This window comes from Muscardinus avellanarius (assembly GCF_963383645.1).
Source record: "Muscardinus avellanarius genome assembly, chromosome: 4".
Classification (NCBI taxonomy): Eukaryota; Metazoa; Chordata; class Mammalia; order Rodentia; family Gliridae; genus Muscardinus; species Muscardinus avellanarius.
In genome coordinates this window covers 75,391,765-75,405,084 of record NC_137789.1, presented here as the reverse complement: position 1 = coordinate 75,405,084, position 13,320 = coordinate 75,391,765, and the positions used below count along the sequence as shown (strand labels likewise).

The 13,320-nt window shown below is 36.1% G+C and overlaps 1 pseudogene across 1 annotated transcript; it reads right to left on the bottom strand.

The window, feature by feature from the left end:
- Positions 1 to 5,937: 5,937 nt before the first annotated feature.
- LOC308261620 (large ribosomal subunit protein uL22-like) lies at positions 5,938 to 6,414 on the bottom strand (annotated as a pseudogene). The gene has a single exon. The product of its transcript is annotated as a large ribosomal subunit protein uL22-like (transcript).
- Between the last annotated feature and the right edge of the window lie 6,906 nt (positions 6,415 to 13,320).

Sequence of the window (13,320 nt, the reverse complement as noted above, 5' to 3'; positions counted from 1 at the left end):
GAAAATTTTATGAGAAGAGACCTATCTGATATATTCTCACATTCTAATTTCCATGCTAATAAGTTCTAAATTAAAATTTGTGTATTAGTTTGTATTTTGCAGATTGTATATTTCAGAAAGGCCCCAGCACAATAGCATAATGGAGGGTCTATCCCATAAAAGATAGATGAGGGATGATGCATTAGGTCTACAAAGATGAAGACCTAGGCTTTTTTCTTCTGCACTATTATTCTAATCAGTGACTTATGGCTCAAGGTTATTTTACTGTATCAACTGGCCATCTCAGCTCCAAACCAATCCTTTTAAATGTTTTCCCTACACAATTGCTTTTCTTTCCTTATTATTCTGCTTATCTTCATTTTCAGTCTTAACCTTTTCTAGTAAGGGTTTTAGAATTTTTGTGCTAGGCTTAAGGGAGATTTGTGGGCATTCTGTGTTACCATACCAAACAAATCACAAATCAATGCAACACCACTACAGCATCCCTCATGTTCAAGGCCACCTCAAAGATTTATCCCAAAATTTATCATAAAATCAACAATAAAATTTCTCTGTGAAAAGTAAATGAGAGGTGCCTATATGTTATTTTTTTCAAATAAATTATAGAAGCAAATTTGTGTAGCAGTTGAGTGCCTCACATTTTTTGCCTTACAAAGGCAAAAAAAGTTACAAACTGCAAAAGATCATCATATTAGATATAATTGTAAACTCTTCTCCTGCAAGGCCCTTCAGGTATATTCTCATCCATTATCATTTAGTCATGTAATACTACTCTGTTTTATTACATAAAACTAGCTAAAGGCATACGCTGCTATTCTGTTAAAAAACAAAAAGGGGAGATAAATCTGTTTATCACGCTCTCTTTTATAATCTTATGAGCCATTGCAAATACTTCCTAAAATTTATTTTTATTTTACTCTTAATCGAAGTTTCTCAACCATGAGATTGTATTCATTAAGTATACTAATTAACTTCACAGCAAAAGAATCCATAATCTTAATGACATTTGTTGATAATCTATTTGTTCTTTGTATTGTTGTTCTAGAATGGCCTTATGTTCAGTTCACTTCATCAAGAATTCCACCTGTGTAGTTTAATTCCCTTTAAAGAGGCAGAGCAGCATGTTTCATAGAGGCCTTTCAAGCTGGTTTCTCTGGATCTCCAAACTGTTTCCATTGAAGTTTAGCAACCATGATCTGCTCTTAGTATTTTTTTCCCCAGTAAGTGGCCCAATAAACTCTAATTTATTGAAATAATTATGGGTTTATTAAGAAAAAAAGTGTTCTGGGCATGATGGCACAAATCTGTAATCCCAGTACTTGGGAGGTTAAAACAGGATGATTGCAGGTTTCCAGCCAGTAGCAGCAACTTAACAAGACCCTCAGCAACTCAGTGAGACCCTGTTCCAAAATAAAACATAAAAAGGGCCAGGCATGTAGGCCAGAGGTAGAGTGTCCCTGGGCTCAACCCCCATAACTTCCCTCCCAAATTTTTTATTAAGAAAAAAATGATGTTTTCACAAAGCATTTAGGATAGCTGGGCAAATTTGGAGACCATCATATCTGCAGGGCTCCCAGGGCACCAGAGAAGCCAAATGAGGTCAGATCCCCTCCCAGCCTTCCACCCAGTGTCAGGCTGGCTGAGGATGATGACTTCTGCTGGTCCCCTGTCCTCCACTGAGGCAGCAGCAGAGTCTGGAAGACACAGGATGAGTAAGGTAAAAAGCCTCAAACCACCAACCACTTAGTTTGGTTTATTACGACCAAGCAAGGAAACATGAGACCGTGTGTGTGTGTGTGTGTGTGTGTGTGTGTGTGTGTGTGTGTATCCCTGGAAATTAACACAGGAACATTCTACATCTTGGCTTCACACTTATCCCCATTTTCTTCTTTTGTTCTCTTTTTTGAAACAGGGTCTTGTTAAGTTATTAAGAGTATCACTAGGTTGCTGAGTCTGGCTGTGAACCTGAGATCCTCCTGTCTCAGCCTCCCAAGTACTGAGATTATAGGTGTACTCCACCACACTTGGTTATGAGACCAAATGCTTCCACTTCAGTTTAAACGGGGAAAGTTAGTATGGGAATGTGATATATTTAGGAACTCAAAAAGAGGTATTAACACAGAAGAGTTAGAGAAGGAGTTATTGGAGAAAATAAAATCATTTCATCTTTATATTCCTTAACTTAAACTGAAATAAACCCATTACACATGTAAAATATTTACTTTTCTCTGTTCATTCTCATATTTTTATTGGAGGGCAAATATAGTATGAAATAAAAATGGCAGAGACCATGCATTTCTAGGTAAGTATTCAATTAGTTTTCCACAAATCTTGTTTAACAAGTTAAGTAGAAATAGAGAATAATAAATTCATCTACTGCAGAGGAAAACTAATACAACTGCTCCAGAAAATGAAGAAATAAAACTTACTTGCATTCTGTTTGTGAAGAGAGATATATTGCTATTGCACAGCTATCTGGTTAGTGCAACACCAACCTCAGCAATCAATTGTAGGTTTAGATGGTTTCTTTGTCATTAGACTGAGTAACCTAGCAGTAAATTAAATTTCCTTATTTTCTCCCAAGGAAATGAGTCTCAGAATCATTGTCTTTGTACTAAAGCTCATGCTAAAATAACAACTGAAGTTGTAAATTGCAGGGTTTCACATTATTTTATTTTATTTATTTTAGTACTGGGAATTGAATCCAGGGGGATTCTATCTCTGAGCTACACTCCCAGCCCAAATTTTTATTCTGGGATTACAAGTGTGTGTCACCATGCCCAGATAACCAAACACTTTAAATGCAGCCTGTAATCCCAGTACTTAGGAAGCTGAGACAGGAGGACCAATAAAATATAGCTGGGAGGGCAGACTAGAAGTAGAATGCCCCTGAGTTTAATATCCAGTAACATAAACACACACACATGGTTCTGGGAAGATGGTGATGGAGAAAAGCAGGGCTTACGAGCCCTGCTAACAACCAATCTCTATTACCACAAAATCAGCACCTTTCATAGCCACAGAGGAGGGGAACTCAGAACGGAGCTCAGAGCCAGAGAGGAGATACACCGGCCTCACGCCCGAGGATGCGGCAGCAGCACCTTACTGCTGGTGGCAGCAGCGAGTTCACCGGATGGCTACAAACCAACGCACTCAACAGCCCACCAGGCTCCAGAGAGGAGCGGTGGACAGCGAGTGAGGTGAGCTGCTGCAGAACAGCCAGGCGGAATTCAGCAGATTTTTCAGTGCAGGGAGCATCTAAAGCTCCCAGTGGCTGGGCTCAGCACACCCTGCAGGAACTCAGAGAAGAGTTCAAAACCAAAGAAGAAATACACCAGCCTCACGGCCAAGGGCATAGCAGTGGCGCCATATTGCCACCGGCGGCAACAGCAGCGAATTCAACGAGTCCGCTACAGCTCCATCAGAGCACTCAACAGAAGTGAGTCAAATTGCGGCCCCTAGAGGAGAAATCCCAGTACTCCTCTCCTAGGGACTTGACCCAGTAGAGGAGTGGCAGTGGCAGAGATATCACACCATAGGAGAACGCCCAACCTGGCACCCTCCATGGTCTAAAGCAGCCTCGATTGACTCCCTGGGTCTGAGACTCTGCCATACAACCTAGTAAAGGAGTAGTGGGGATGGAGATACCACAGACTTGAGATCCGGAGCACCTTAAGTGAAGTCTTAGTAACCCAAGGGAAGAACCCAGAGAAGGCATAAACTTCCAAAATCATGGGAAAGAGGAATAACACTGAAGCAATGAATGCCCACAACCCCACAACATCAGAACCTGATAAAACAGAAATTCAGAGATTTCTAGAAGATCAAATCAGGAAAATAACTGTAGAAATAATAGAGGTGTTTTGAAAAGAATTCAAAGAGAGCAAAAAAGAGATAAAGGATGCAATTAATGAAGTAAAATCCTCAATTCAAAGTACAAACAACCGATTAGACCAGATGCAGAATAGAATCTCACTCTTAGAAGATGATCACTCCAAAAATGAATGCATAGTTTCTAATCTAGGAAAAAAAAATCCGAGAGCAGGAATCTGACATTGAAGAAATATGGGCCCATTTTAAGAGAGCTAACCTAAGAATAATTGGAATAGAAGAGGGAAAAGAAGGTGAAACCAAAGGGATCAACAATCTCTTCAAGGAAGTAATAGCAGAAAATTTTTCAAACATAGAGCAAGAGGTCAATACACAGATCCAGGAAACTTATAGAACCCCCTTTAGACAGGAACAGAGAAGAGGATCCCCACACCACATAATTGTAAAAAATGACCAATGTGGAAGCCAAGCAGAGAATCTTAAAGGCAACAAAAACAAAGGGCCAAGTGACATTCAGAGGAGGGCCAAGTGACATTCAGAGGCAAACCAATTAGAATCACTCCAGACTTCCCAAACCAAGTCATGAGAGCCAGAAGGGCTTGGAGTAACATATTCCAAACTCTGAAAGAAAACAACTTCCAGCCAAAAGTTTCCTACCCAGCAAAACTTTCTATCAAATTTGATGGGAAAATAAGAAGCTTCCATAACAAACAGAACCTGAAGGAATTTATATCTTCAAAACCAGTGCTAGAGAAAATACTCAAAGAGATTAACTACAAAGAAGAATTAGGTAACACACACCAGAACCAGAGAAACAAGATTTTCCATCCAACAGACAACTAAGATTGGTTATCTGTGGTGATTCATTATTTATGTTAGTCTTTTACATACCTCTAAAGTGTATTGTTTGCTTTTATTGTTGCTATTTTTTAGGATTTCTCTGTGGGATATAAATATACCTTCAGATATAGCATTTGGAAATATTTTATCCCATTATATCAGTAACTTTTAACTCTGTTTACATTGTCTTTGGATATACAATATTTTTTTTATTTTTTAGGGAGTGTGTTTACCCTTCTGTTGCCTGTGCCATTGAAATCATATCCAAGAAATCACTGCCAATTTTAATGTTGTGAGGTTTAATGACCCAGATTTTCTTCTAAAAGTTTATAGTCTTAAGATTTATATTTAGGTCTTTTATCTATTTTGAGTTAATATTTGTATATGGTGTTAGGTAAGGGTCCAATTTTATTCTTTTTCATGTAATTATTATTTTTCAACAATATTTAGTTAAAAGATTATTATCTCCACCACCAAATGTTCGTGGAAACCTTGTCAAAAATAACTTGACAATATATGGAAGAATTTATCTCTAGGCTTTTATTTAACTCCAATGGTTTATATATCTGCCTTTATAACAGTATTACACTGTTTCAATTATTATAGCTTTATAAGGTTTGAAATCAGAAAATATACATCTAGCTTTGTTCTTTTTCAAGATCATTTTGGGTATCTAGAGTCCATATTCCATATTAGGATAGATTTTTTTCTGATAAATAAATAAATGTATGATAGTTTCACCTAAAAAAAAAAGAAAAAAATATTCTCTGGTAAGAAAGAAAGGAAAGAAAGCAAAAAGAAATATTGAAATGTTATGTTTAAGTCATCAAAAGTTTGGTATCAGACAAATGAAACTGTTATGTGAGATTATCATTGTTAATTTTGGATAAATTGCTATAATACTAGATGTAAACCACTAAGCCAAGCATGGCAAGGAGGGATGGGGAGGGAATGGGGTGGGGAATGGGTAGGGGCTAATTGGGCAATGTGTGTATGTATGTCTACAAAAGTTTTTTTTTTTTAATATCCCATTATGCTGTATGAATACAGTGCACCAATAAAAAAAGAACACACACACACACACACACACACACACAAATATCCAAGTGAATATAATTCTAAAAAAATAAAGTTTTAGTTGTTCTTCACTGTTATGGTGACCTAATTTTAAAGTGTTTGGAAAGCCGGGCCTAGTGGCACATGTTGTTTCTATTTATTTATTTTTAACATTCATTTACTTTTATTTGCATTTATTTTATGCTGAATTTATTCCCATGCCATAATTTTTTTTCTTTCATTTTCTTACTGAATATCTTTTTCTTCTGTGCAACCTCCTCTTCTGGTTTAGGAACAATTTGTTCCTTCTCAGTGAGGATTATCTCAGTGTGGCAGGAGGAGCTCATGTACAGGTTAATTTGACCATGAGCTTTGTACTTACAGCAATGCATCTTAGGGGCTTTGTTCACCTGGATGTGTTCCATGACCAGAAAATCAACATCTAAGTCCTTAAGTTCAGCATTGCTTTCTGCATTTGTAAGAATGCACAGCAAAAATTCATCACTCTTTTTGGGCCACCAACCTTGTGTCCAACCCCACTGTTTGGCCTGGGCACACCTACCAACTCCATGGTTGTAATGCTGGAATGGCAGTTTTATGGGTGTTCTTAAAGTGAACGTGTAGATTTGAACCTCTTGATTTGCATGATTTTGTGGGGTTTTCTGGGTCAAGAGAGTAGCGAACCATTTTCACAGATCACCTCAGGCCACTTACAGGAAGAACAGTTGTATCTATTTAAATGAAAATGAAAACAGCTAAGCTCCATCATACAAAATAAAAAAAGATAAATAAAAATTTGTTAATGTAATAGATGGAATTTTATCACCTAGAGGAAACTTGAATTTGAGTATTCCATGTTTAATACTCTTATTTGATTATTCAAAATGTTCCTGATTCAAAATACCTTATCTGACACAAAAAAATAAGCAAATCTTATAAGTTAGAAAAACAAAATGAATATTAAGCAAGACAAACTATTTTCTCAGCTATGTTCATGGGGATATTTTTCCCTAAAATTTTATTTGTGTAATGTAATTATACGTCATAGTGAGGTTCAAAGTGATATATTCATATATGTGCAGAATATTTCTTTGTGCGTTTTCTTCTGCCTCCTGCCTCACTATCTCCTTCCTACTTTTTCATACATGTTAGTGAGACTGGTAGTGATACCATCATGCATGAACATAATATTATTTGAACCATTTTCTTCCTCAAGCTTCCTTTTATCCCTCTCCTTCCTCCTCCCTCAATCTCCTTCCTCTCATCTACTGGTCTCTTTATTTTTATGGAGTCAATTATCCTTTCTATTTTTCTCTCTAGCTTCCATATATAAAAGAAAATATATGGCCCTTGACTTTTTAAAATTGGTTTATCTCATCATAATATTCTTTAGTTCCATTCATTTTCCAGAAAATGACATAATTTTGTTCTTCTTTAGGGTTGAGTAAAATCCCATTTTGTGTCTATACCACATTTTCTTCATTCATTTGTTGACAGACATTGAGGTTAGTTCCATAATTTGGCTATTGTAAGTTGTGCTTCTATAAACATGGATATGCATGTATCATGATAATATTGTAGATTTAATTCTTTTGAAAAGAAACCAAGAAATAGTATAGCTAGATCATTTGATCTTTTGAGGAAAATCTATACTGATTTTCACAGTGATTGTACTAACTTACAACTATACCAAGAGTATATAAGCATTTCTTTTCCTCATGAGAAGAATTTAAAGTCAGTAATAAGAATGACTTTAAAAAGAAGACTTGGCCGCTGCTGGGCGGGGGCCTTGGCAGTGCGGGCCTCTGTGGGGGCGGGGCGCGCGGCTGGAGGAGGCCTGGGCAGGGCCTGTGGGCTAGGAGGATGAACCGGCTCCACATAGGGAACCTGAGCCCCGCCACCACCACCGATGACCTGTGGCAGCTCTTAGGGGCCAGGGAGCTACCCCTAGCTAGACAGGTCCTTCTCAAGTCCGGCTACACCTTCGTGGACTACCCCGACCAGAACTGGGCCATCCGCGCCATCGAGACCCTCTCGGGTAAAGTGGAGCTGCATGGGAAAATCATGGAAGTTGATTACTCAGTCTCTAAAAAGCTAAGAAGCAGGAAAATTTAGATTAGAAACATCCCTCCTCACCTGCAGTGGGAGGTATTGGATGGACTTTTGGCTCAGTATGGAACAGTGGAGAATGTGGAACAAGTTTTTGCTTCTTTCATAGTCAATACAGACACAGAAATTGCCGTTGTCAATGTCACCTATGCATCAAGAAGCAAAAATAGCCATCGAGAAGCTAAGTGGGCATCAGTTTGAGAACTACTCCTTCAAGATTTCCTACATCCTGGATGAAGAGGTTTTAAACTGTTTTTTGCATACTGCTATGTAATTCTCTGTCTCTCTTTGTTTCTCTCTTCCCTTCCTCCCTCCCCTTCTCCATCCCTGTTCTTTTGAATTCCCTCATCCCTCTCTCTGTCTCAATGCCCTGTATCTATGCACCCCCCCCCCCCCAGGCAAAGCAGTGCTCTGAGTATCACATCACACAGGAACACAAACGTGAAACACACAAACCAGCCTCAACTTACACTTGGTTACTCAAAAGAACAAGAGTCAATGGTACTTGTCCTAGCATTTTGGAAGAGGAAAACAGGAATCCATCAAACCAACCGGCCAAACAAACAATGAAAAATACCATAAAGAAAGAATGTATTTTGTCTTTTTACGTTTTGGTGTATAAGCCATCAGCATTCAGCAAAATGATTTCTTTCTTTAAAAAAAAATTGTGGAGGAAATAGCAAATTACACAAGGTTGTTGGCCCAGGGTGTTAAATTTAGATTTTTTTTTAAGGAGAAAAACACACATAAAAAGCTACCTCAGGTGGTTTTTTTTTTTTTTTTTTTTTTTTTTTTTTTTTTTTTTTTTTTTTTTTTTACCTCAGCATCTTGCTCTTGTGTTTCCCTTAGAGATTTTGTAAAACTGATAGTTGGAGCATTTAAAAAATTTTTTTAAATAAAAATGAGTTGGAAAAAAAATAAGATATCAAATGCCAGCCTGGAGAAGGTGACAGTCCAAGTGTACAACAGCTGTTCTGACCTGTCTTCTGTTAGCCAAGAACCTATATGGCCTTCTTTTGGACAAACCTTGAAAATGTTTATTTTTAAAAAATGACAAAGAAAAACAGAGAGAGAAACTGTTGGAGATGTCCTGAATTTCAATAGGGTACGCGCCATTAGGGCTTTTTGCGCTAAAGGATGAACATGTACTGGTTTATGTGAACAAGCCATTATACCACCAGACTGCAATGCCAGTTTCCTCTACTGCAAACAGTGTTCTGTGACAAAAAAGGAAAAAAAGTAGAAAAAAGAGGAAAGAGAAAAAAAGAAATATATCCAGCTAACAATAAATAAATAAATAAATAAATAAATAAATAAATAAATAGAAGACTTATTTTATTGGTCCTGCCTAATATTTTGGTGAAGTATTTCATGAGAAAATGAGTTTTATGGGCAAGGATGTGAAGTCAAAATAGAAAAATAAAGTTCTATTTTTGGTACTTAAAGTGCTTACATTTCTTAAAGAAATCTAAATGTTTGATAAAGTGTAAAACTCATTAACCAAGTCTATGTGGATGGCCATGTGGTATATCAGGAAAATATCTCACAGTCCAGACCTGAAGATAAAGTCTACTTTCCTCATTGACTACATATGTCTTTTTGAAATATTGCTTAGATTCTTTGAGCTGAGGTTCTTTATAGAATAAGAAAAATAATGCTTCCTTGAGAGTTGCTATAGGTCTACAACAAAAAATATAAATGTAAAATAATGTACACAGAGTAGGCAACCAGGATATGGCAGACATATTTCCTACCATTGCTTTTAGAAGATCTTGAGTACAAATTTATGATTCGTGTAAAATAAACTATTATAAAGTTCATCACATTTGCCTGTCATATGTCTAGGTATAAGTATGGTTTAATTCTACATATTCTGAATACTTGGAGAGTTTTAAACATTAAAGATACTAGGGGATTACTAGGATAAAAATCCCCATGCTTCTCCAAAAAGTAAATAAGAAAGAGCATTAACCTATCATTTTAGCTATCACCAAGATTATCATCAATTTCAATAATTTCAGGCTAATTCCTTTGAAAAATAAAAGTATGATTTGAATTTTCAATATATTTCTCGGTATCTTAAATGTGCCAAATGAAATGAGCTTCATATTTATGTGCTGCATGTATTATTTGGAAGTAAAATTATTACAAATCATGTAACTTCCAAGAAAGCAACAATAGCCTAATTATGCCCTTGTGGATCTTTAAGTGTAGCATGAAAAATAGCCACAGAGACTTCTAGAGATGCCCATAATATTCCTACTGAGAGCAGTTGGGACACCAAGAGAATCTGGCAGCAGATGTAGATCAAAAAGCTATTCACATATTAAAAGACAGGATTTAATTAATAGTATTATATCTGTGAAGTCAGTGTGCAAATCTGAGGCTCTTTCACAAGGAACGGGCTACTTATTTAAAATGTCACTTGATCCTACAGTTTTGCTTTTATCTTAATGCATAGTAGTAAATATACATATCAGGTATTGGCTGAGTGATTTGATGGCTGTTACTAATAACAATAATAATGAACATGGTGATAGCTACCATTTACTGAATGCTCAAAATATGCATTCTTTTACTAAGCACTTTGTATGCATCCTCCCAGTTAATTTTCTCAACAATCCAATTGAGTTGGTGCTATTACCAACTCTATCTTGTAGAAAGAGTAAAATGAAGGCTTTAGTAGATTGAGTAAAAAAATCAGTAACACTGATTTCATTCAAGCATGAGAACACCTAGCAAAGCCAAGTTCTTATCTAGATCCTGGAATGAAATCTTGAGCAATTTTATTCTGGCACAATTCCTTTATTCTCCCTCATGATTAGGAAGTGAGGTTGGGCACATATCTCAGAAGAAAGAGTTCTGCCTCATGGCTTGTATGAAAATGTTCTCCCCTACATGTATTCAAATAGTTACTTCTCAAAATGTCATAAAATTAAACTGTAGTAATGAAGCAAATACAAATATTATGTTACCCGAAGGTAAAAGTTAAAAACATACAATTAGCAAATAGGAAAACAAAATGAGCTGCTTACTTAGTATAGCTAAAGATATTCAAGCATATGTAACCAAAGAAATTTCTAACCCTGGGGAAAAACAAAACCAAAGTTTTTATTTTTTTACTATCAAAATAGCAAAGAAATGACATTAGCAGTGTTAAAGGAAGTGTGGTTACTTACATACCATTTGTATGCTACTTATATTGATTATTTACTGCTGCCTAACAACATCTCCCTACAAGTTAGAGGGTATATAAAAATGAATATTTTTATATCCGTGGTTTGTGTTGGGAGGGACATTGGGAATAGATCATCTAGCTTGGGATTGGTTATGGGGTTGTGGTCAGGTTGTTATTTAGAGATGCAATTATTTGAAAGCTTCCCACAGGGTTGGAGATCATACTTCTAAGACAGCTGATTAACATGACAGACTTAATTCCTCACCATGTGTACTTCTTCATGTGGTTGTTAGAGGATTCTTGCAAGATGATGTCTTGCCTCCTCTAAAACAAGTAATTCCAGAGAATCTGGTAGAAGCCATAATGCCTTCGAGCTAACCTTGGACCTCACATATGGCCACTTATATGACATGCTATTCATTAGAAGAAAGTCCATGAGCATAGCCAACATTCCAGGGAAGTCTCAGAGATTTTGTTGACCTATGCTTAAGCCATCATAATCCATTTAGTTTTTTTTTAAATTTATTTTATTGGTGCACTGTATTCGTACGTCATAGTGGGATACAAACTTTTGTAGACATACATGCACACATCGCCCAGTCAGCCCCCACCCGATCCCCACCCCATTCCCTCCCCACCCCTCCTTCCCATGCTTGGTTTAGTGGTTGACATCTAGTATTATAGCAAATTATCCAAAATTAAAAATGATAATCTCACATAACAGTTTCATTTGTCTGATACCAAGCTTTTGATGACTTAAAGATAACATTTCAATATTTCTTTTTGCTTTCTTTCTTACCAGAGAATTTTTTTTTCTATTTTTTTAGGTGAAACTATAATATATTTATATATTTATTTTTCAGAAAAAAATCTATCCTACTATGGAATATGGATTCTAGAAACCCAAAATGATCTTGAAAAAGAACAAAGCTAGAAGATATATATTTTCTGATTTCAAACCATATAAAGCTACAATAATTGAAAAAGTGTAGTACTGTTCTAAAGGCAGATATATAAACCATTGGAGTTAAATACAAGCCTAGAGCTAAATTCTTCCCTGTATTATCAAGTTATTTTTGACAAGGTTTCCACGAACATTTGGTGGTGGAGATAATAATCTTTTAACTAAGTATTGTTGAAAAATAATAATTATATGGAAAAGAATAAAATTGGACCCTTACCTAATCCCATATACAAGTATTAACTCAAAATAGATAAAAGACCTAAATATAAATCTTAAGACTATAAACTTTTAGAAGAAAATCTGGGTCATAAAGCCTCACAACATTGAAATTGGCAGTGATTTCTTGGATATGATTTCAATGGCACAGGCAACAGAAGAGTATACAAACTCCCTAAAAAATAAAAAAAAAATTGTATATCCAAAGACAATGTAAACAGAGTTAAAAGTTACTAATAGAATTGGATAAAATATTTCCAAATGTTATATCTGAAGGTATATTAATATTCCAACTAGAAATTCTAAAAATTAACAACAATAAAGGCAAACAATACAATTTAGAGATAGGTAAAAGACTAACATAACTAATGAATCTCCACAGATAACCAATCTTAGTTGTCTGTTGGATGGAAAATCTTGTTTCTCTGGTTCTGGTGTGTGTTACCTATTTCTTCTTTGTAGTTAATGTCTTTGAGTATTTTCTCTAGCACTGGTTTTGAAGACATAAATTCCTTCAGTTTCTGTTTGTCATGGAAGCTTCTTATTTTTCCATCTAATTTGATAGAAAGTTTTGCTGGGTAGGAAACTTTTGGCTGGAAGTTGTTTTCTTTCAGAGTTTGGAATATGTTACTCCAAGCCCTTCTGGCTCTCATGACTTGGTTTGGGAAGTCTGGAGTGATTCTAATTGGTTTGCCTCTGAATGTCACTTGGCCCTTTGTTTTTGTTGCCTTTAAGATTCTCTGCTTGGCTTCCACATTGGTCATTTTGACAATTATGTGGCGTGGGGATCCTCTTCTCCAATCCTGTCTAAAGGGAGTTCTATACGTTTCCTGGATCTGTGTATCAACCTCTTGCTCTATGTTTGGAAAATTTTCTGCTATTACTTCCTTGAAGAGATTGTTGATCCCTTTTGTATCACTTTCTTTTCCCTCCTCTATTCCAATTATTCTTAGGTTAGCTCTCTTAAAATGGGCCCATATTTCTTCAATGTCAGATTCCTGCTGTTGGATATTTTTTTCTAGATTAGAAACTATGCGTTCATTTTTGGAATGATCATCTTCTAAGAGCGAGATTCTGTTCTCCATGTGGTCTAATTGGTTGTTTGTGCTTTGAATTGAGGTCTTTA